Here is a 25,550-nt window from a genome sequence, read left to right as displayed (position 1 = left end):
CATCACTTTCTGTTGCTGGCTGCATAGATAACCTTTCTGTGTTTTAGCCTCCCAAGCATAAAGACAGACTATTGTAGAGGATAGTGAAGAAATGTTTGAAAGGTTAAATTTGATTGTCATTGTTGATAAGATATCAAATATCCTGCATCAGATTCTAATGACAATTTTAATAGAATGAGATCATATTTGAGGACTTGTTTAAGAAACATTAAAACACAGCCCACAGAAAAAGTTTTCAAGGGCTGAACTCAGTTAAAACTGAAGTACACCTATGAGGCTCTAAAAAAGCCTGCAACTGTACCTACTTTTGGAAATTACTTTGAAAAACGATTATCTGACACCTGTAAGAATTTAATGTTATCCAGGTGTGTTGTTTTTATTTATGGTTTGTACCTGAATTGATCTCCATAATAATACTTAAATCTAACTTCTTGTCTCTGAGACACCCTGAGTGGGTCTTACCTTGTATTTCAAATATGCTTCTGAAAAACTAATGTATTTTTAAAATAATATCTCAGTTGTACTGTTGTGACATTCTCAGAAGCTCTGCTTGACAAATTGATCAACAGGCTTTTGAGAGTTTGGGGTCTCATTACATGCACTTCCATACGAATATGGCATAAACTTTGAAATCTTATTGACCACATTGGAAATATTAGACAAATTTGACTCTAGAGAAAATATCCAAATTGAACCCCCCTCAACTATGTGACCAAAGACTACAGGTAAATGATGTAGGAAAATTAACTCTTTTTACTTCAGTTTGAAATGTCTACTCCTATAAAATGAGCTTTCTATGTATCATGCAATTTGAAATCTGTCTTCTTATATCTATGTAGTAAACTTGATTGATTCTTAAATCAGTTTAACTGCTCCATTTCTCAGAACTGATTGCATGTGGTCACCTCAGTTTCTGGCTGTTAGTGTCTTGATTTTAATCAGTATTTGTTATCTCTACTATATTTTATATGACCTATTTTTTATGAGGGTTTTGATAGCTCTCAAGTTATAGGGTACCTCCTCTCCCACGCTTACAGTGTTATCTGTCAGTAATACTCAGATATCAGCCTATAACGAAGTGTTGGAAGGATGTGGATGGACTTGAAGCCACATGTGGAGATGGTACTGAAGTAGTTTAACAGTGATCATACAGACTTTATCTGTAAAATATTTTATGCAACGCATTTAAGTGTATGAATAAATCAGGGTAACAGGTAAAATAGGGTAACTTGACCTTGTTAGGGCACCACATCATGCTTAAGAAGCTCAGCATACACGCCTGGTGTGGCCTACCCACCTTGTTTAAGACTACTGTGCAGGATTCTTTGCCAGGTCAACTCTAGGGAAACTTTTTGAGCCTGGTGATGAGTTCTGAATATTGGGCTTACAGTGCTGAAATTGCCAAAGAGACATTAAAGAAAGAAACATGGATCAAGTAAGGCAAATTAATGATAAAGTGAATTAAATATTTGCAGTCATTATATAACCTGGAATGACATTTTACATTTAATTATTTTTTTAATACCGGCTAATAGATGTGATGGAATGTTGATAGATTCACTGTGGGCTCTCTTCACAGGAGCCTGGAATATGAGCTTGAGAACATCAAACATAGTAGATTTTCTTTTAGATTAATAAAAATTATTTTCAGTTGCAGGCAGCTGAATCCTGTTGAAAGCCATCGGGTTCAGCTGCCTCACATCCAGTTAAAACACCATGAGTCCACCTCACAGAGTATTTTCTGCTCAGAACAAGGCAGAGACAATGAAAAATTTTTTAATCCAAAAATCCTGATTGCCTCCACTTCCAGTTACATCTAATGGTCCTACCTTCCATTAATTTTTATTTACTGCTTCAGCCAAGACCATTTTATCATTAGAGACTTTCACAGATACAGAGGTCACAGTATGTACATTTTGAACAATGCTTTGAATGTGTTTTATTTTTTATTCTTTTTTCCAACAGTACCTCAGTGGCCCTCTCTCACTGTTCTAGACAGTGTCATCTACAACATTACCTTTTACCCTTGCCTTTATTGATTATCCATCAGAATATACAGTATCCATAATGTGAAAAAACCTGAGTCTTTATGAAAGGCAGACAGTTATTTTTAGAAGTTATGATCCTTTTAGAATACAGCAGCGCCTGCACACTTTGGCATTTAGGGGCAGCCATAAAGAATAGCATGAAGGTATAATGAACCCCTAAAGAATGACCGTGATGTTGGCAAACCTCAGTACCCATATACATACAGACAACTTGATATAGACACAAAATATTTGCTTCTCTGAATGCTCAAGTTAAATCTTTCTTTGAAGTTTTTTTTCATTTGTGTTGGATTATTTAGTCTAAACTAATCATGCAATCAAATTATTATTATTATTATTATTATTATTATTATGCTATTTCAATGCATGTAGGGAAAAATGTTTTTTTGCTTAATATTTATCCTACCTTGAATAACAAACTTTTTTTATTTGTGCTTAAAGGGATCTTTTGTAAAGGAAGTATTTATGGTCTAGCCTCCATGTCAATTTAACATTAAAAAAGTGTTTTCTTCTTTCCTCCAAGGAATATTTCATTGGGGAAAATGAATTAAAAATATATACATTTTATTAACAGTACATTTAAAAATAATAGTATTTTACATATAGTATATTCACAGTCTAATAATACAGGAAAGCAACCAGATTTTAAATATTTTTTCTACTTGGTCAAACACACTTAATGTAATTTCTACTAGGAAATAGCACATATTTCCATTTGAAAAACTTTCAGACAAAATTAGGTAATCAGGTTGTTCTTATTGGATGTAATATTGTTAATTGTTTAACAAGAAGAATTCTTTTGCCCATTATAATGAATTTTTCTATCAGGGAGCAATAATTAAATAGAATGTAAATGAAAAATAAGAAGTTCAACATTACCAAACTGGGCCCTTGTTTCTGTACTATAGTAACAGTGAGCACATTCGGCACAAATATTTTGTATTTTGTTTCTATTGCTTTGATAGCGTCAAAATAGCTAATATTCAACCCCTCCATTTTTGAATGAGAAGTATGATAATTTAATTAATGTTTCAATTCTAGGAGCTGCTGAAGATCACACATAATCCAATTACTTTTTATTCAATTATTTTAATAGCAAACCACTTTGCTATAATTACACTTAATCCCCTGATTTTTCTCCTCAGCTGTTTATCAAGGGCTTGTAGGATATCTTTGAGGAAATCATACTGGGATATAATTATCAGCAATCCCCAATGGAATTAATGTATTAAATAGCACTCAATTATGAGCAATATTGCATTGCCAAATAGGTTAGTTTGGAAGATGGCAAGAATGCAATACGCTGAAGTTTCTGAGCCACTTTCCCCACAATTTTTGGGAAGAGGAGACAATACAGTTATTTATCCCACTAGCTGATACTGAACAAAGAAATGCCAAGATATAAGCTAAAACTGATTCAAAGAAAAGAATTGCATCCAGGCCCTTGTAAGCACTCTGGCTCTTTATTGAATTGTAAATATTAGAAATTACTTTCAGTAGTACCATAGTCTCATATACATATGGCGGTTGAGAACCAGAACAAGTTCCCCAGGGAAGTGGGCACAGCACCAAGCCTGACAGAGCCCAAGAAGCATTTGGACATTACTCTCGGGCACATGGTGTGGCTCTAGGAGATGGTCCTGTGCAGAACCAGGGGTTGGAATAGACAGTTCTTGTGGGTCCCTTCCAACTCAGCATATTCAATGGTCCTCTGATATAGCAAAGTGGTATTAGTATCTGTAATGTTGTAACCTTGACGACTAAAATCACAATTTCATTGTTTTATAGATACAAGAAGTACATGCATAATTGTGTCAAACTCTTGGAATTTGTCAAAGAAATTATCCAAATTCCCTTTTCTCATTGTCTGTTCTTTTAAAGCCAAAATAAGTGCATCATACATTAGATGATCTATTTTCAGGAATGTCCACCACCTACTCAAGAAGTCTAGTATTAAACGTGACATTAGATTATTAGGGGCATCCCATTGATAGATTAAATACTGGCTTCCTCTGCTGTCCTATACAAACCCAGCATCTTGCCAAACTTTGAGTCATAAAACACAGAGAATGAACAAAAACTGAAGTTCCAAACTTGAAAATAAGTGCTTGTTACTCAGATCCTCACACTGATGACAAAAGGTGTCGTATTTTAGAAGGATGTTTATAAAATTTTAGAAAAAGTTATCGTCTTCCTTGTCTGAATTGAAGTTTTTCCGGTTTTAGAAGAGTTAATTCTTGCCCAGCCATGTAATGAAATGTGCAATAAGAATGCCTAATTATCCTTAAGTAAAAAAGTCAAGAAATAAAAAATTTGCTTTCTAAGCTTATTAGTATGTGTCAAAAAGAAGTTAAGAAAGAAGTCACATAATTTTCTTCTCACTTTGATAGCCTACGTGCAGCAGGAAGGAACATTTTTGTTTATCTAAAGGTAACATGTACCTATTTTTTGCATGTTACTTATCATGGCTGTGAAGTAGCCTGGAAGATCAGGTCACATGGAGGGTTTTGAATCTAAAGGTAACATGTACCTATTTTTTGCATGTTACTTATCATGGCTGTGAAGTAGCCTGGAAGATCAGGTCACATGGAGGGTTTTGAATCTGCTCTGTGTTCTTTAGCTCTAGAAGTAATGTGTTGTGAAGGAAGGAGTAAATTCACTGCTACTTTTATTTTTGCATTCTTAGATAATCCTTTCAAAGCTGAAGTACAGACACCACACACCTCCACACCACTGCCAAATTTGCAACTGGTGCAATGGAAAAGCCTAGGTTCACCCATCCTTGTCTGAAATAGGGTAAGTGCCAAGGTAGGCTCCTTTATCAGTCGATACAGTCAAAAGTCATGGGCATGTGGAGCAACACGTATTTTCATCATTCTCTGTGGGATATGCCCAGCCCTTGCCCTGGAGGGATCTCTGCTGAGACAAGAGATTTCGCAATTGCCCAGCAGGACTCCCTGAAGGGGCAGCCGCTTCTTGGGTCATGGCGAGGAAAAGTGGACCCACAATCCTTTGAGAGACTCTATGCAGATCTTTCTGTAACCCATTGGTCTGTCCCAGACCCTCTGTAACCCATTGGTCTGTCCCAGACCCTCTGTAACCCATTGGTCCCCTGCTGATCCCCTGGATCCCTATAAAAGGAAGCCCCCTGGCTCTGTGGGGGGGGAGCTCGTCCCTGGCTTTTCCCTTCGCCGGAGGGAACCAACAATAAAGCTACCTCTGTGCGGAACCAGCCACACGGGCCTTCTCGTCTCTCTCTGGTCTGGTTTGGCCTGGAGGCTGCCCTGCAGAGCTGAGCTGGAATCACGAGCTGAATCACTAAAGAGCTGATAGCCTCTGCAAGGGCCCTCCTTTGCCAGCAGCTGAGAGGAAGACACCGGGCCTCGGGAAGGCGATCCCTTTCGGGACCATCTCTCCGGACCAGTCACCTCTTCCTGGGTCAGAGCCACGGACCCCACCCCAGCTGAAATAATTCTCCACTGACTCTAGAGAGAGCTGAGTGTGTTTAAGTTAATCCTAACTTTAGGATTCAACCTTAGATATGCCCAATCTGAATCCAAGGCCATGATTTATCAGCCAATCTGCCATGAGCGCTTTACATCAAAAGCTTAGAATTTGCTAGGTCACATATCCTGCCATGTTGTTTTTCAGTCTTTTTTTTTTTTTGGTAGATTGTGGAAAGGAAAGATGCTATGGGTTCATTTAATGTTGTTTCAAGAACTTAATCTTCCTTCTAATAGCATGCCTGGAAACAAGTGTGCTTGCCTGAATTTCACGTTTGACTCAGGAGACATAATGTGAAATTCTGAAGAAAAAAAGATTTTTTTGAATACATACAAAATTTTAGCACACATTTACTGAGAAAAATAAAAGTTTAATTTCTCACACATATATATCAGATTTACTCCAGTATCTATCTTGGAAAAAAAGTATGGATACCTCATTTTCTTCTCTCTTTTACTTCTAAGGACATATGACTACTTCATGAGCACCCTCTTATTACTCCACTTCCCCAAATAAATACCTGTATTTAAGGTCCATTACCACTCAGAGTAGTAGAAGTGAAATAGTTTTTCATTTATTCCTTATTGTGGAAAGATGTCAAACTGTCACTGATTTTACTGATTTACTTTCTCCCATGGTTTCTAAATAGAAATGGAAACTTAAAGAATTCACTGAAATTGAAAATTAAATCACTTTAGAACATCAAACAACATGCGTGGTAAAAGACAAAGCTTTCACTGAATTAAAAAAATGCGGCTGATATAAAGGAAAAGAGACATGTGTCACTTCAAATTTCAAACTTCCTAATGAGGTGATATGAGGGTCTGACTGTCAAAGTCAAAATGATATCACCTGCCAGTTTGATGTCATCCATGACCATATTTTATTGAAGGAAATTTAAGCATGAAAGAAGTAGACTCGGTATTGATTATGATCAAAAAGCTTCTGGCCAGAGTGGTGTTAGCTGGCTGTGTCATAGCAGCAATTACACAGCACTGGTCCCTGGAGACTTTCACCTACTTGTTAGATGAAATCAATAATACCCAGACAAGCACTGAAATGACATTTTAATGTTCACAAAGAACATTTACACTTTAGGGCTGCCTTTGAAAGTTTCTAACATGATGGAGAGGGCAAATGGAGGGTTCTGCGTAGCAGGCAAAGACGGTTGCTTTCCAACCAGGATATCTGCTGTCATTGGAAGGGGCTTTGCAAAGACTATAGTTGCTACCTAGGGTAACAGATAATTTTGACAGAAACAAATAGTTTGCAAGTATTTTTGGGGGAGGCAGTGGGGTGATGAATGGAAATGAGAAAGGAGAGGAGCTGGAGGCAGCTGCATCTTCTCACCCCAAGAGATGGTATAACTCAAGATGACGGGGGCAAAATATATAAGGTGGCAAGTGGGAGCAGTTAGCTACATTTCTCTCAGTGCTGTCTCTTTTTATTACTAGAAAAAGATACATTTCAACTTCAACATTTTTTTTGCAGAATGAAATTTGGCAGATAAAAATCTGACTTAGGTTGGTTTTAATGCCTTTATTTCAAGACAACTATAATTTCTGCTGGAGATTCAAAGTCACAAAGCCACCTCCATGTTTTTTCGGCAAATTCTCAAATATGTAGATTCAGATAATGATACACAGGCATCCCGGCATGCCAAAAAATGTACTCACTTTGCTTCTTTTGTGGTTTAACTCCAGTAGCAGCTAAGCCCCACAAACGCGCTTGCTCACTTCCCCTCAAATTGTTGTGTTGAGAACTGAAAGAGAAGTGAGAAAACTCATGAGTTGAGATAAAAACAGTTATATAGGCAAAGCAAAAAAAAATCACATGTGAGCAAAATAAGGAATTCATCCACATCAGAAGGCAGGGGCTTAGCCATCTCCATGCAACTACCATGAAGAAAATTAACTCTATTCTATCCAAAAGGATCCCCTTCAATTTCATCTTGATTTAGGAAGAAGCCTACTAAGTCCTTGCATTTGCCTCAGTATCCCTGTGTTACAGAAAGAAAGAGATTCTTGCAGCCTGGGATCAATTACCTATTCAGACAAACATGATTTAAATCCATATTTCTAATTTTTTAATGAAAGTTCCTGAAGTACTAGGCTAATGTCCAAAACCAGCTCAACCTTCTTATTGAACCTAGGGGTTCAATAAGGCCAATAAGGCCTCTCAAATATTTTGGCATTCTTGATGTAAAAATAATTTAATTGTAGTTTATTTTGATTGTTGTAGTTAAAAATATTTCACTACTTATTTCTTCTCTTGAAAAAAAAAAAGAAAGATAAAATTAAACACGAAAATAAGTGGGATTATCAAAATCTTTCCCATTGCAGTGTAATATTATAAATGCAATTTAAATTCTGAATATTAGGAAAATACCAATTCAAGCTATCTTTGTTCATATTTACACATCAGTGAGTAGAGTGCATTTGCTGGAAAAGTTATCCTCTCATAATTTTTTTTCTTTCTTTGGGTAGAAAAATATACTGAAAAATCAAATAAAATATGTACATTTAATCCGCAGTAATTCAGAACTGTAACAGTGTTTGTCTTGTGTTAGCTCAAAAAATGAAGCTTTACAAAATACAAGCAGAAATGCAAATTTCTGACTTTTAAATGAATCTGATTAGATGGACAAGTGATATGAGAAATGTCTAATACCTAGCTGAACCATGCGAGGTCTGTCACAGTTCTGCCAGTGTGAACTGAAAAAGATCCATTAATGATCAGCCTCATGCAATATTCACTGCTGCTACATCAAATGGGTCTGTTTGTTATACTAACATAGCCAGTGCCAAGAATGCTGCTGCCTTACAGTTCAGTGAACAATGGCAAATCAGTCAACAACTGCCCTCCGGAATTACTGCATCTACCAAAAACCTTTTCAAGCATCAACAGAATTCCAACTTTCCTAGCTTGTCCAGGAGGTGCTGTGGAACAGAGAACAATGTAATTTCTGCTTGCTTTTTAACAAGCAATTGAGGAGGCAGGGAATAGATTTGTTCCTTTGCTTCTTCACCTTTATAACTCACAAAGAAAACTGAAAGGAGATCTCTGGAGTTAAAATTTTCAGTATTGTTCCTGTTTGCTTCTTCCCTCTGGAAGGGTTTAATCAACCATAGAGGACTTAACATACTTATGCTTAAGAATTCAGTTCATCTCTTTCATAGACACATGGGTATAAGTCTTATAAATAAAGATATCTAGGTTTGCATGGACTTAAACACGTTTGTGTCCTTAAGGCCTGGTTTGAGCATGCCCAGTTTCAGTGTTACAGGTGGGTACCCCCTTGTGGTCTCTGAATACCGTACCTCCATCAGAGCCCTTCTTTCTGTAATGGAGTTGTATCAGTCAAACTGCTTATGATAAAAAAAAGGTTAAAAAAATCCCCCAGAACAACTACTCAAAAATTGTGCATACAACTAGGCAGAGAAAGCTCTTTTTACTGTTTCAAAGTTCTTTTCAATGTTTCAAAGTGCATTTTATCTTTGTTTAATTATCTCTTTGGAGAAAGAAAATACTTATGAATGAAGCAACAACAAACCCCTTAGATAAGACATTTAGTACAGCACTATGCATTCTCTCTCACAGCACATCTCTCTGATGTTTTGTGCAAGAAGGGAATACCAGAGTCGATATTTTCCTTGAAAAACACAAGAAATAAAATGTATCCATTCCCTTCCCCTGTTAGTAAGCAATTCTCCTGTTTTCTTCATGAGGACTTCAAAAAAGTTACTTTAAAATCACCCTTTTGACAGTCACCTTTACGAATGACAGTATGCCATGCTTAATTAATTTTTATAAAGGGAATTGTAATCTTAAAAGTAGAGCAGTTCATAAATATGTTTGTTATGAAGTAAATAAAATTATGTACTCAAATGCTTATTATAATTCTGGATGCAGATGCCTTTTATTTTGGAATATTAGTAAAACAGTTTTTTGTTAGAAAATGCTTTTGCAATGAAAATATTATTTTTAGATTTTCACTGAAGAAAATACATGTGTCCTTTCATGTATTATTTCTTACTCACACTAATCAGGATTTTATATTTCCTACAGGTTGCAGTGTTTTGCATTCATTTTGCATTCTAATAGCTGTAGGTGGTTGTGCACATTGAAAAATTGAATATTAATATAGCAGCTATCAATGAAATAAATCCTCAGATCTGTTGCAGTGGGGACCAGGAGCAGAACCCCTATTCCTACATATGTATATCATCAGTACTGGACATGATCCTGTAAAGTATTCAAGTCCATTCTGCCTAGCAAAAGAAGGTGTATCACTTCCAGTGTTTTGAGTAATGCCATTAAAATAAATGTTCGGGGGTTGGTCCATTGTTTTTTTTCTTTTAGTGGAAAACCTGTGCTTTTGAAAACAAGCTCCTCATCATCTCTAATTTCTAAATTGCAAGTTGTCATTGAGGAGCAGATAAGCTGCTTGCTAATCTAGATATGATAATCTTGGGCTGGTCAGAATTATTTAATTAGGTTTACTGAACAAAAATTTGATTCTAAACAGTTTCTCATTTGGAAATAATTTTGGAGAAGAATAAAGTGGCATCAAAGAGAAAGATTAATATGAAAATGAAAAACTACAAGATATAAAATCTTAATTACGTACTGTCAAGTACTCTCAACTCTCCATTTTTTATTTGCATTGTCATTTATGTTTTTGCAACTTAAATGGAAATAAAATTTCAAGACACTCTACCCAGTAAATAGAGGCAATTAAGACTTCTCTCACACCAAAATTTATGGCTCTGCAGGACACAAAGCATTTATGGATGAAGCTCATTTAAGTCAGTATGCAAGGGTTGTCATATCTTGCTCCTTGGGAAATACTCTGATGGAGTAACTAGTATCCCATTTGAAATTTTGTGACCAATTTAAAGGAAGAAGCCTCAGGTTAACTACTATGACTTTATTGTGTCACTAACATGATTTCTAGAATAAGATGAACGTGTCATAAATAAAACCAGCTGATAAAAATTTTACACATTTTTGTGTGTGTGAGATATCCTGTGGTAATATGATTCATCTGTGTCTGTGTGAGGGCATGTGTATGTCCATGTTTTGTCCCTAGAGGAACAGCACAATCTAGATTGTAGGGAACCCATAGAGGTCACTTGGTCCAGCTCTCTGCCCAAAATCAGACTGCAACTTAGAACAGGTTGCTCAGTGCCTTGTTGAGTTTTGAATGATTCCAAGGATGAGAATTCTACAGCCTCTGCAGTCAAACTGTCCCAAGGGTTAAACCTCTCTGTAGTGAATTTTTTTCCCTTCTGTTGAATCAGAACTTCCCTTGAAGTCTCGTCTTTCTACCGAGTGTCTCCAAGTAGTCTGTCTCTGCCTCTTCACAGCTCCTGTTATTAAAAATGTTAATATCTTTTAATTTTCTCTTTTCCAAGTCCAGTAAACCTGACTTCCTCAACTTCTTGTTTGTTATGTCCTCCAGCCTTCTACCAATCTTGGGAATTTTGCTCTGGAATTGGTGCAGTTTTTCAATGTCTTTATTGTATTGAGAGCCCTCAACTGGATACAGTTCTCCAGATGCAGTTTAGTGAGTACTGAATACAGGTGGAAAAACATTTCCTTCCACTCCTTGTATGTGTTCTTGGCCATGCAGTCCAGTATATGATTAATCTTCATCACCAAAAGGCATTGCTGACACATATCCAAACTGTTGACTGCTATGATTCCCATGTGGTTTTCTACAGAGCTCTTTGCTAGTCACTTGGTCCCCAAGATTTAAGACTGGACTTATCCATCCCAGGCAAAAGACATTACATCTGCCTGCACCAAATTTTGTGAGGGTCCTTCTGGCTCAGTCCTCTAGTTTCCTGTAGCTGCAACTCTCAATTTGTTTTCACTTACAAATTGATGAGACAACTTGCATCCTATCAGGCTGTGGAGACACTTTGCCCCCATATTGATCTCCTATTTCGAATAAAAGGGCAAATGCCTTACTTAGACCAAAAGAAAATTAAAGCCCCACCTGTTCTACGAAGTAGGTGCTCAAGTTGGGGACATAAATCCTCATTGATTTTCTGATGGAGGGAATGGGAGTGAAGTCATATTTTTATAAGGAGGAGGAAGTTTTATACTAGACAGGTAAAATTGGACATAACTCTGGGGAAAGCTACCTCAGAATTTGCTCTACAAGTCACCAGGAAATCCAGACAAGAGATACAAATCCAAGATAAAACTAGTTTAATTACCTAAAAAGCTTGCAGTGCTACTGTTTTTAAGTTAGCTGTAGACTTCAGCAGTTCAGAGTTTTACCCAGGTAACTGAAATTACTGAATTTTTTGGCAATATTCATTAATTATTGTGGTGACAATTAGCAGCTGCTTGCCACATCTGGAGGTTTTTAATAATTTTCTTTTAATTGATTTTAAGAAAACACCAAGTTAATTAAAATGGTAAAAATAAGATCCACATGTTTTTGTTTTCTTTTTTGTTTAACCTCTAATCCTAGTGCGTATAGCATTTAGGTATTCTAGGTGGCCCAGCATATACGTATTCTAGATTTTATATGCTTTCTGAAAATGTTTAGAATGTTTGGTTTGATTTTGATTTATTTGGTTTGGGCCTTTTCTTTTGGCATGGCTATTCTATTACTATTCTGTAGTGATTGCCTTCCTGGATTTTACTAAATGAGTTTGGATCTTGAGTTTTCAGTCTAGATTCAGTTAGGCTTTTTGGAAGGTCTGCTATCACCTGTAAAGACAGTAGGCTTTACATGAAATAGTTGGCTGATTTTTATACTGTTCAGTCTTTATATTGCCTAAAAATGCATTGGATTTTGTCGATTACCACCAGGGAAACTTTTCATTCAATATTAACATTCTACCAACATGTTTCATAAATAGTATTTCTTTGACAAGATAAATAACTCCAAAAGAAAAATATTTGGGGTTTTCTAAGGATTTTAATATAGCTGTAAAAAAAAAAAAAAAGAATTTAATTTTAATTCTAAATGGAAAAGTAGTACTTTAATATAAAAATAAGTTTTATTTGTAATACGAACTTTACATGAAGTAAGAACTTGATCAATGAATAATAAATACTACTGGAAACCTTAACTCAGGTGTGCAACCATTCCCTTCTGATAAAATTTGTACTTATTTTGGCACAAACCTGAGAAAATTTGTTTGCATTCTTTTATGGTAACTAAGTAATTTTGCTTAATCCTGTAATATCTGAAAACAAATATATCTTGTATAAAATAAAAAAAAAAAGCCTGCGATCAAAGTTATCATGGTGAATATTTAAATGCACAATAATGATGGGAAATTTACTTTATAACAGAATTAAAATTAATTCTTTTTTCCATATCTAAAATTGCAGGAGGATAGCAGAATGCAAATAGAGAGATGCTGAGTGCATTAATGGAAAGACAACATTACACTTCAAATTGTTCATGACAGAGTTGCACTAGCAGGCCGACAAATTATTCACCTATGATACAGCTGCTCAAAGATGAGACAAAAATACATTGCTTTTTTGAGACTCCAAATCTTCAGTAAAGTCAGAGAAAATAATATTCAAATGAAGCTTCATTTCTGCTTCTTCTGAGCCCATTAAAGCAAAACAAAACTTAACCTGATACATGATCAGGAAAACTGAAAATATGTTGCTACTACATCTTCTGATGCCTTATTAGCAAGCGTTTGCTTTTCTCTGATTCTCTCATCTACTGTAACTCCTAAGAAATGGAAGAATGGAACCATGGATAAAATCCCCACTGCCATATGGAAATATTGTGTGGTGAAAGACCCTCTCCAACTTCTTAAAGAAGTAGATACACAGCAAACCAGATTAGCTGAAATCACTGAGATACTTTAGTACTTTAAACTTTTCACAAATGCCACAATTAGACCTGGATTTATCTCCTTCATCTTTGTTGTTTCAGAACCTCTTTAGGAAAGATATTATGATGTATGGGTTGTTGTCCTCTTCTCCAGCTCTTGTTTTTCCTCTGGCAGTGCAGTGTTCGAAACAAATGGTCATGACCAAGAGATGAATAGCTTATCTGAAGTAGAAAATAAAAGATTGTTGTTTTTCTTCACCGATCACACAGAGAGAAAAAAAGTTACAGTTTCTGTCAGCCATCTCCTGCTGTTTGAGTGGTGAATCATGGCTCTGTGACTGAAAAGAGTTCTTGTGTACATCACTGAGGGAAGAAGAAATCATGGCTTAATTTAGGCATTCATAATTTTTACATTCAAAAAACCTTTTAATTCTTATTTAAGTGATAAATTAAATGGTCATTTATTCTATCTTTGTATATTTTTCACATAGCATTTATAACACTGAAAGCTAGACTCCATTTCCACACTGTCATCATCTGAGAATTTGGGGTATCAGTTTCATTTGCTCTAAAGTTAATCCTCAGATTCTATTTTCAGCTGTGATATTTACTCCCTCTTCACACCAACATACAACCTTGTGAGCAGGAATGTTGCCAAAACTAACAACCAAGTAAGAATACATTTCTAAATGTGGACCAGCAGGTGCTTCAGATAACAGGAGCAAGAACCAGCCCAGTATCAAGACAACAGCACCTCCGAATATCTGCTTCTACAGAAAGAATGATGCTCTCGAACAATAATGAGGAGTTTAATTAACTTATTTTTAAAAACGTGCAGCCACAGAGGACAGAATGGTGGCCTACTAGAAAAGTCTGCTACAGCTTCAAAGAAAACAGAAATACCACATCCAAGTCTTAAAATTATATCAAAAGGGGAGTTACACAATACTGGAATATAACTGAATATATTAATTAGATCTGATTAGCTGCTGATGTTTTAGTAATAGTCATTATGCTCATCTTATAGATGGATTACTTCAGAAAAAGGTGAAAAATAGAGAGGAAAGTGAACTTGTCCTTTTACATTCTTCCTTCACAAACAAATACCATGGGTAAATCCTGTTAAAATATTAACTCCTTGGGTCAGGAACAGCAAATGTCTGATACAGTGCTGGATGTAAGAAAGCTTAGTTCTGTTTCATTAAAACAATAAAATACAAACAAAAAATTCAGCAGGAGATTTACGAATGAGTCATTTGAAATAAAACATATTACAGGGTTTGACTCTTTAAATAAATAGGGTTTTTTTCCCACAGAATTTTCAGTGGTGGAGCAGAAAAAACACATTCAATAGCTGAATGATTCTGTATACAAAGATACAAGATTCTGTATACAAATAATATAACTGATAATAATAGTGGCAATAATATGACTGATTAAAAACATAACAGTCTAGATATCAGATAAAAGCAAAGTAATTTGAAATTGTGTGAAGTGTTTTCTTCCATCACATCATCATTATTAGATAGGATTAATGTTGCATGGACATCTATTCATGTATCAATCCTGGCATAAATTTAAAATTCTATTCATTTTAACCATAATAAGATGTTGGAATAAAACACAGGAATTCTCTTTATTTCCAAAAGCCAGAGAAAGGTGCTTTTATGTTTAAGTAGATGGTCAGATATTTAACTGAAAATAATTGAAAATTTCAGTCATTCGTGCAGGAGCATGTACCTTAAGTACAGGCAACTAAACTGTAGGTAACATTTTGAAAGCATCCAATACTTCACTGATGCCTCCCATGAAATTATTTTTGATGATGAAGTGGCTTTGTGTATGAATTATATCTCTACTAAGTGGCCATTAATCTAAATATATGTAGTGTGTAAGCAATATCTCAGGAAAATTTTAAGTGTGGGAACTGTGAATAACACCTTATTCTGTTCTTACTTTCATTGTGTCTATCTGTTAGCCTAAAAGATTTTAGTTAAGAGGTTTTCATTAGCTGTTAAATAACCTAACTGTGGAAGAGATGTTAGACTCTGATACAGTTCTCATAAATTAAGAATATATATTAATAGGTTAGTAGAGTAAAAAAACCTTCCAATTTATTCAAATATTAAATCTAACATTGATTCATAAAGCATGCCCAATAGCAGTCCATATTAATGCCTTCCCCAGTGGCATTTTTATTCTTTCATATCCAGCCTTTAAATCTGTTAATCAAGCTAGATACTTATAACAAGTGAACTGTACTTATCTGTGTGATGCCCATTAGTTTGAACCCAGAATTGCAAGTGCAGCTCTCTAAAATCTCTGCAATTGTGACTTAAGGTTGATTCTTTAGGCTTTAGCTTCTATATTTTTCAGATCCTGTACTGCTTAGTATGTAACACTGAAACTTCATATACTCTGTTAGCTACTGTTCCCTCATTCTGGTTAGACATAACAAACCCCTCTCTAAGTTTGCACTCCAAGGACACCTTGTAGTCCCAGGCCCCAAAATATGTAAACTAAAGCCTTTGAATGGGGGGGAAAACTTGGGGTAATTACTTCATTGCATGAAATTGTAATTGGAGAATTAACCCTGATATGCAAATGGACCAAACATATAAGAGTGTGAAAAACCCGTGACCCGGGGTCCATCTTGGGTGTAGCCTCTTGACTGCCCAGGGTATACCTTTGAAGTCCTTTCAAATAAATACCTGCTTTTATTCTCTTAATGTTGTGTAGCCTCTGTTTTCAGGTAGCCGCTTCAAGGCATCAAGGTGGAAATGCACTCCTAAAAGATAAGCTGATTTGGCTGCAAATGTACACATCAAAGTCTTATAGCAGAACGCACTAGCTCAATCCTTTTACGCGTTTTCCATTAACACTCAACAGAGAAAATTAAAGAAACAGAACAGTTCATTTCTATAACAGTACACTACTCCAGCAATATTCTTACTATATATTTTAGCATTCCGACTGTGGATGACCCAAGCCATCTAAAATGTTATGCTCTGTGTAAAACAGATGTTTCTGTTGATGCTTATGTGCAGTTTCAGCTTTTATTAACAGAGAGACACAATTCCATTTCTGAAACTCTCATAAATATTGTTATTAACAAAGTCCAGTTTGTTTTGGTTTTATCGAGCTGTAACTGTTAAGGCAAGGTAAGAAGTTGAAAACAAAGACTAAATTTGTTTGAATAGAACAAACTGGCATAACACTAAGAAATAAATAAAATAAAAATAAAAAAATATAAAAAAAAATACATTAGGGAGATATCAGAGTTGATAAATTTTGTAAAGGCAAAATTAGAAGTGATTAATTTTCAATTTACTCTTGGCTATGAAATACATTTAATCCTGATCAAGCGCATTCCTTTCTAACCCAGAAGAATTCCTCATTATATCAGCTTCACAAAATGAGGAATAAGGAAAATACAGAAGTCAGTGAGAGTTTGACTGAATGAAATTGGAAAAGACTCATTAAAATTTCCACAGTTTAGTTATCTTTAAAATTAGCTAAAGGTTAACCATATTGATAAGATTTCTCTGGTCAAAACTGGTTGCCATGCATTATTTTATAAGAAATCACAGACATGACCAGCATTTGCTTTTAATTTGACTATTATAAAAGAGTATCTTAAAATTGCTGCTCAAAACAATTATTCTCCTGAATTAGCTAGAGCCATTTTTTTCCTTTGGAAACCTAGCAAGTAGAGGTAATTGATTCAAACCAGCAACCCTCTCTTTCAGTTATGAGCAAGGTAATTGAGAATGGACAACAAAATCAAGTAGCTGTCACAGTTTCCTCAGCTATTGTCTTTGGAATTCAGGAGATGTGCAAGTTGCAATGTGCAACCTGCTGCTACTGTGACCAAGTAATATCACAGTTTAGTGAATAATTAAACGTGCTAATTATGTAAACAGGATTTTATGAAGAAACAAAGGCATCAAGGTATTTTTTTTAATCTAGAATTTTCCCTGTGGTATCTCCATGTGTGTTATCGGCATTTATCATCCTAGACATTTTTACACATTCTCTTCTCATACAATATTGCTATTATTTGTAATACTAAGGTGTTATATCCATAGCATTTATATAGAAAATTGTTTTTACTCATTTTAAAATGCAGTGAGTCAATGATACTGTGTTTAAATTTATGTAAAAGATTGTCTACGCTGAAGGCTTATACTGTGAAGGACTGCAAAATTAGAGACCTATAGATTAATATATAAAACTTTTCAGCTTTAAGAATGACACAAAATTCTCTGACTCTTACAAATTGGAATTTTCTTGCTCATTCATTTTATTGTAAGTCGTGAACAGAATATTAAATGCTTGACCTTCATTAGTACCTTGTAAGAAGTCTTGGGCACTAAGGTTTTTCCTTCTTCAGGATAATCCTCATTTCTGGTTATTTGGTCAGCAGATATAGTAGGCATCTATTGGTCTCCCCATCCCACATTTTCTTTTTAATATTGATTAACTGCTTTCCTTTCTGTTATGGTTTCTTTGTTTTAAATTGTATAAGAAGAGATTGTTGAGATCAATTTTGGTAATTTCAAGTGGATCACTCATGTAAAATAATTTCTAACCTATTACATGAATAACAACATGTTTTTGGGAAGATAAACCCATCCATATTATTTTTGATAATTCCTTTGGTTTTCTGGGGCTAACATTTTCAAGATGTAAGTAGCAATATCACATTTGAAGGGCAAATTTATCTACCATCTCTGTTTCTCACCACTTACATTGTTGGCATTTCTTTTTGCCTCAGATATTGCCAATATTAAAACCATTATCTTATTTCAGGCAGTGTAAAGTCCTATCTGTTCCTGCTTGTACCCTTGCCGTAGGCAACTTAGTGGTAGGGTGGATGAAGTTATAAATATGTGGTTAAAAATAGCAGTGGAAAAATCTTATAATAAGTATTACCTTTCTGATTTCACACAATTACTGTAGCAATTATCTTCTCTATGGTAGAAAATCTTTGTATCGAATACATCAATATAATTTTGTGCTTTTGTAAAAAATGGATATTGGTTGCTGCACTAAAATTAGATGAAATCCAGTTGTAGAAGACCAAATGAATGGTTGACTTGCTCAAAGCAACTAGGTGGGAATTGGGGGAGGGAACAGGGAGAGCTCTGCACAGGTGGGATGGCCACTGCTCCACACCCCTTTCATAAGTGCAAGCCTTGTTTTGTCTGGATAAGGTAAAGCTGGCTAAGTTAAAGTTTGTGAAGTGTCTTGCTTTGTCTGGATAGTGTTTTAAAATTTGCTAAGTACCTTATTCTACCTTCATGTTGTAAAGTTTGTTATTGAACCTCCTGAGAATTTTGTTATTTTTCCCATGCAGCACCCAGAGTATAACAAACTACCTTCCCTTAAACCATCTGAGTGGGCCAGAGCATTACACTCATCTGGATAGATTGTGTTTGATGCTGAAATATGAAGGATATGGTATTTCTGCTGACTGCTCTGCAATATTGCAGTCAGACAAAATCCTGGGAGTGGTTCCTTCTTCCTATAGAAAGGAAAATGTAGATACGGGAGAGCCTTTCTAGCTCAGTGGGATTTCAAAATATTGCATTACTTACCTGTTCCAGAACAGCTCACATCTGGTGACTTTCTGGCATAACACGAGGGACACAGATGATATTAAGTGAAAGAGCAGGGTAAATATGTTGAGGGAAGGGAAAATGAAGTTTTGTAGGTGTTTGGTGGACTGAATTCCTGACCAAATTCTTTGAACACTGATTAATTAAAGCAGTGTTTTTATTACTAAGAGATTTGGTTACCATACAGTAATTGTTTTTTTAGAGACAAGTAAGGTATGCATTACCCTTACTGTACACAAGTGTCTAACTTTAGAGGCTTCCATTTTATTTATGTCCTTGGTGTAGGACAGATATTTAAAATGCCAGAAAGTCTGCTTTCTGCCATATACCCCAAATGCTATTCAATGCACATGGGTCATATGAAATCACTTCAGCATGTAGGAGGCCCACTTACACATTATTTCAGTATGAAATGTTTTGGGGGGAGTTATAGCAGGGGAGGAACATTTAAAATTATAGCTGTGATTCATGGCTCCTAATATAGATAAGATTTTGGTGACTGGAGCTACAGTGTGGATTCAGGAAAAGGTGGAAAGACAAGCCAAAACCATTAGTCCACATTAGTACAACAAAACCCCAAAAGCTAAATCCAGTTATAGATGCATTTCCTTTTTTTGTAAGAAAGCAATTGTGGAAGTGAGAAGTGAGAAGCCTTCAAAAATAAACCAGGTTTTATTTTCATTGAAAGGGAAGGCATGTATTTATGATCATTCTTTTTTTTTTTTTTTTAAATAGAGAGTCCCTTTTCTGCTCCCCAGAGCTGACCAGAATATTCAGCCTGTTTCAAAACTCATAACAATTTACAGGTTGTTTTCTTACAGACTTGATAGCATTGGTTCTCTGTGGTACTTAACACTGATCGAATGATTTTCTTGATTCACTCATCAACAGTGAAAAAGAGACTAGCTCACCTCCCAGATGAGAAGTTTAAAAATTTAGGTATAACATGTCAATGAACAATTCTTTTCTCTTTATTTGTGGCCATTCTTACTGTGAAAGTCTCCATTTCTGTATGAATGCATATTTGTACATTTCCCACTACATCAGGATGTTTTAGATGATTTTCCACTTATAAAATCTAAAGGCCCAAGCCTGTATTGGATCTTTGTATGTAATTGTGCACGTTTGAAAAGGGGACAACTGAATTAGTATTGTCCTCAATGAATTCCAAGCATGATGGTCTATCACGGGTGATAGGTAATGAAATGTATTTTCTAACAATGGAAACCAGTTCAGAACTACTGAACATATGTTAACATTGTTATTTAAAAAGGTTCTACATGCCAAAGACTGGTAATGAAGCAGTAACACATATTGTTAAACTGTTTTGTAAGAGAAGAGGAAAAAAATGGGAAAAAATTTTGTAAGTTTGAGCTCTTCTGCATCTGGTCCCATTGGCTGAACATTGTGCTATTGTGTAGCTTTGGCTGAAACAAAATGTTTTTTCAAAGTATGTGAAAGTGTGTTTAAAATTTCAATGTGTTACTTGGCTGGCTTGGGGGTTTTAATTATTGCATTTGAATGTACTCATGGACAGAATGTTAAGTGTAAACTTCTTAACACATTCAAAATGGATTTATTAGGACCATAATCTTTAAAGAATGATTTCCACCTTTGGTGGCTTTGATAGTGTGGGCCAATTTTTTCACCTATGTGAAGCCATTTCTAATCCTGTACTTGTCAACAGCTAGTGATGACAGACAATCAATACATGCAAACATCTGTTTCAGGTTATACATGTGCTTGGTAAGAGTAATTGTGCTGGCAATATTTCATAATTTCATAAGTTGCTAAAGGTCCCTGTTTCCAACTTTACAGAAAAAAAACTGACGTGCTCATGGCTGTATATAACACACTGGCATTTGGACACTGAGTCCTTAAAATTTGTGGAATTACATCTGGAATGCCATTTTGAACGTGTTTCTTTACGACTTCAGAGTATATTCACTGTTATAGATTCCCTCTTTTTTTGATAGGCTGTTGCTCACTGAATTCTTCCCTATTATGGAGCAGATCATATGTGTGATCACATGGCACATGCAGGACAACCAGGGGATCTGGTCCAGCCAGTGCGCATTTGGGGAAGGCCGATCCTGCTTGATCAACCTGGTCTCATTTTGTGACCAGGTGATCCACCTAGTAGATGAGTAAAAGGCTGTGGATGTCCTCTACCTGGACTTCAGTAAACCTTTGATAGCCTCCCATGGCCAATCCTGTTTAGCATCATTACCAATGATCTGGGTGAGAGGATTGAGTGCACCTTCAGTAAATTCTCAGGTGACCCTAAGGTGGGTGGGAGTGTTGATCTGTGGGAGGATAGGCTCTGCAGAGGTACCTGAAATGGCTCGATTGGTGGGCTGAGGCCAGTCGTATGAGGCTGACCAAGGCCAAGTACAGAGTCCTGCTCTTGGGTCACAACAACCCCAGGCAGTGCTACAGGCTGGAGGCAAAATGTCTGGAAAGCAGCTCAGTGGAAAAGGACCTGGGGGTGCTGGTTGACAGCAGCTGAACACAAGCCAGTGTGTGCCAGGTGGCCAAGAAGGCCAATGGCATCTGGGCTTGCATCAGCAATAGTGAGGCCAGCAGGACTGGGGCAGAGATTGTCACTCTGTACTGGGTACTGGTGAGGCCACATCTTGAGTGCTGTGTCCAGTTCCCAGAATCATTGTGTCTAATCCAGGATATTCTGAACAAATGTAACATATAAGAGCCTATAAACAAAATAATGCAGTTATTTTCCAATTAGTAGTTGACCCCATTACTGTACCCAAATTTCAAGTGAGAACTACACAGAATTTAATTTGGCGTATCCCAACATTTTTGAGATAAAGGAGTTGTGTAGAAGCACAATAATGAGCTGCTGTCTTAGACCATAATTTTTCAAAGTAAATAGTGAATTGTTGTGTGATCGTGCCTTGGGTATACTTTTGCAAACCATATTATCTGTGGGGAATCACAAAAGGTGGAAAGGATTTTAGGTGTGAGAAGTAGAAGCAGTTTGTCAAAGATCACCGGCAATTATCATGTACACACACAAATAATACCAAAACAGTTTCAGTAGACACATCTGACAAAAAATATAGATAACTGTAAAGCAGATGTGATTTTAATGCTAGTCATATGTTTTGTATTAAACACAAAATAAAAGGTATTTAAGGTACTTATAAATGAAATACTTTACATTTACATTCCAGGAACTCAAGTATAATATGGTCACTCAAAAAGTCAATTTTTATTGCCAGGGAAATATTTTTAGGGGGGCATACAAAAATCAAAACATTTAATGTAAATCTCTTCATGATGCAAACCTTGAGATAAATGCCTTCGTCTTAAAACCAGAGATATTTTATTACCTCTAATATTATGGTTAAGATTAAAGAGCTAAATTTTCAAGGTCAGCATGTTTTTTAATATACTAGCAAATACAAATTCAGGCTCATGGATAAGATTACTAGTAGACCCTATAGTTTTACAAAAAAAAAGTAAAATCTACATGCGGTGTTTATTTTAAGGAGGAATTAAATATGATCGGTACTGGAAATGTCATGGATGGAATAAATTTCATCAGTGGGATTAGGAGCATATAATATGTTGGTTTCCAAATAATTTTGTGTAAGAACAGTAAAACAGTTTCCAAAAAGTTCCGTATTGGATAAATAGCTGATTTAAAAAAAAATGAATCCCCCCAACTTAAACAAGTGCTATTGTTCAAAAGAGCAGTTATGGAGCAGCCATTTATGGCTATCTTTTTTTAAGCTTGAGTGTTATCAGCAATAAATTGGGGATAATAAAACCCGATTCTTTCTTTAGATGATATAAAGATAGGTAAGCAGCACAAGGTACTCTGGATTGTTTGTATTTAAACAAAATGTGTGTTATTATAGTCAAATGCAAGATGATAAATGTAGGAACTGCAATGTAGGAAATGTCATAACTGCAGAATGAGAGACTGTATCCTGGAGAATGATGGAACTCTACATCCTCTTTTTGGGCCTCCTGGTATAAGAAAGACATTGATGAACTACAGCCAGTTCAGCAGAGGGCCACCATGACAGCTTGGGTTGGGAGACTTGTTTTGTGACAAGAGACTGAGGGATCAGGGCTTGTTATCTGAGAAGATATTAAAAGCCTTAATAAAAGAAAACACAATGTGAACTACAAGTAAGAGCAAGATCCAGAACAGAGCCTAAATACACGGCTATATAGAGAGGTCAGTAGTAGTCAAACTGTCATTACTTTTTGTACTGGATAGGTTTTGTTTTATCTCATCTTTTATAGGATAGATACAAAATTTAGAGTGCAAATAGAATTTTAAAATAAGAAGTCTCAAAAATCTGCTTTTAGTGAGAAATTAAAATTGCACTCTAAGCTTATCAAGGAGTAGATAAAGATTCAATTTGATTTGATTGGTTTATCATGCACAAGTACCTTTGAATGAAAAAAAATACCATCTACTTAAAGTTATTTCACTTTAACAGAAAAGAAGTCAAAAATGTACCCCTACAGTACTTTGATGTGCTTGATCATAATGATGGCACTAATAATAATAATAATAATAATAATAATAATAGTAAATAATGTAAGCACTACCTGTGGAAGAAAAAACAACCCATAGAATGAGGCAGACATTTTTTAACTGTGTAGATCACAAACTCTAGAATAAAAGGAAGTGGTGGAATTTTTTACTCTTAGTGGTTTCCACTCAAATGTGAATAGAAGGTATTGTAGACAAACTCAAATTACTGAAGTCATTAAAGGCATTGTCAGGCTAAATTCTATGCACCTTTTGAGCAACCTACTGCTGAAACTAAAGCCGCAACTGAGTCATTGCTGGAATTCCTTGTGTTTCCAGGTGGAACAACCACTAAATTTCTCCAACTGTATGCTTCATATCCTCATTCCTATTGATTTCTGTATAGGAAAAAAAACAAAAGAGCAAGAAAACAATCAAAACCAAATGCAGAATGCAATATCAGCAGTAATAATAAATAATCAGTAGTAATAAGAGGACGCTTTCTTCCAGCACCCAATTTCATTATTCTGTTCAGATCTTTGACTTCTGAACTACTTGTGGTAGGAAAATATTCCCTGATTCTCACAAAAACCATTCTCCATTCACCTTTATTTTGGTCACGTGTGATTGACTTTGCCCCTTGCTTAAATCATGCAGTTTTCAAGAAATTTACTGCTATCCCCAGCCTTTTATCAACAAAACAGTACATTAGTGCATGGTCTGTACTGTATCTTTCAGATTGCTGACAAATATATTGAGAAATTCTGGAGCAGGCACTGGCTCCTGAGGGAGGAGGTCTAACACTCAAACAGAGTAAGTGCTGATTTTAAAGCAGTAAATGCTGTTTTTAAAGTAAAGTATATATATTCTTTTTTTGCTTGTACTTGGTTCATCTGAAGACAGAATAGAATGAGCTCTACAGTCTTTGATTGCCTACTTGTTCTCTGACCTTTTAGTCTGCCCTCCTGCCCTTATCCACTTTCTAATAAATTAAAATTGTGCCTTCCAAGCTGCTCTTGAAACATCTCCCTCAAGATAAAATGCTGCAGAATGTTGTTTTGAAATTCTTTTCCTCTAAAAAAAATAGCAGATTTCTGGAGCTTAGTGAGCATATGTATTCAGTCCACACTTATCCATGTGCTTTCTGATTGTGCTTTTGAATGTTTGCACTTATAGAGACATATATTTCTGATTAAATTCTTGTAAATGACTGCTGAAAACTGGACTCCTCACAAAGAGGAAAAAGGAAATCTTTTTCGAGAATCACACCAACACAAACAAATCTTCCTCCATTTGCTCTTTCATCAACATGTTTAATCCATCTGTCACCTGCTACTGAACCTGTGAATTATGTATATTTACAAAAAGAGGATAATAAAAATAATGCAGTTTCAACATGCTAACAGGGGTTGTGATTCATGGTTCAAACAATTTTTTTTGTGCTGCACTTCACTAGCCTTGCTGCTTCATTCTGTGCAATAAATGATTGCTTTGCAGTTTATTTGATTTTAGAATCTTGAGGGGAAGTGTATCAAAATTTGTATTTTATATATATATATATATATCCAGTCAAGCTGCAAAGCTGTGTAGGACAATATTTTTTAGTCAAAGAAACAACAATGTCCCGATTTGGCTTATGTTTCTAATTCACCATTGATTATGTCATCCTACTTATTCTGAAATATTGATAATGTTGAGAATAATTTCTTTTGATGTTCCATGTTCCATAATCAAAAAGAATATGGCATGTTCTATCCTTGTGGCTATGGTTCCTAAATAGAAGCTGTATTCCTATCCCTGGAATGGACAGCATCTGAATCAAACAAATGGCAATTAATCAGTCAACAGAAATATCAATTTTAAGGCATGACTTTAAGTACAGAGCTATTGGGGAGTTTTTATACTTGATTCAATTAATATATTCAACACTGGGCTGACATTTTCAGGGGAGATACAGAATGCAGTTTGCTCCTGGGGCCAAGCTACAGTTGACAGAGTTGGAGTGGCAGACAGACAAAATTCAGTGGAGATTTGTAAAAGAA

This window comes from Aphelocoma coerulescens, chromosome 1A (assembly GCF_041296385.1).
Source record: "Aphelocoma coerulescens isolate FSJ_1873_10779 chromosome 1A, UR_Acoe_1.0, whole genome shotgun sequence".
Lineage (NCBI taxonomy): Eukaryota > Metazoa > Chordata > Aves > Passeriformes > Corvidae > Aphelocoma > Aphelocoma coerulescens.
This window is presented reverse-complemented; position numbering follows the sequence as displayed.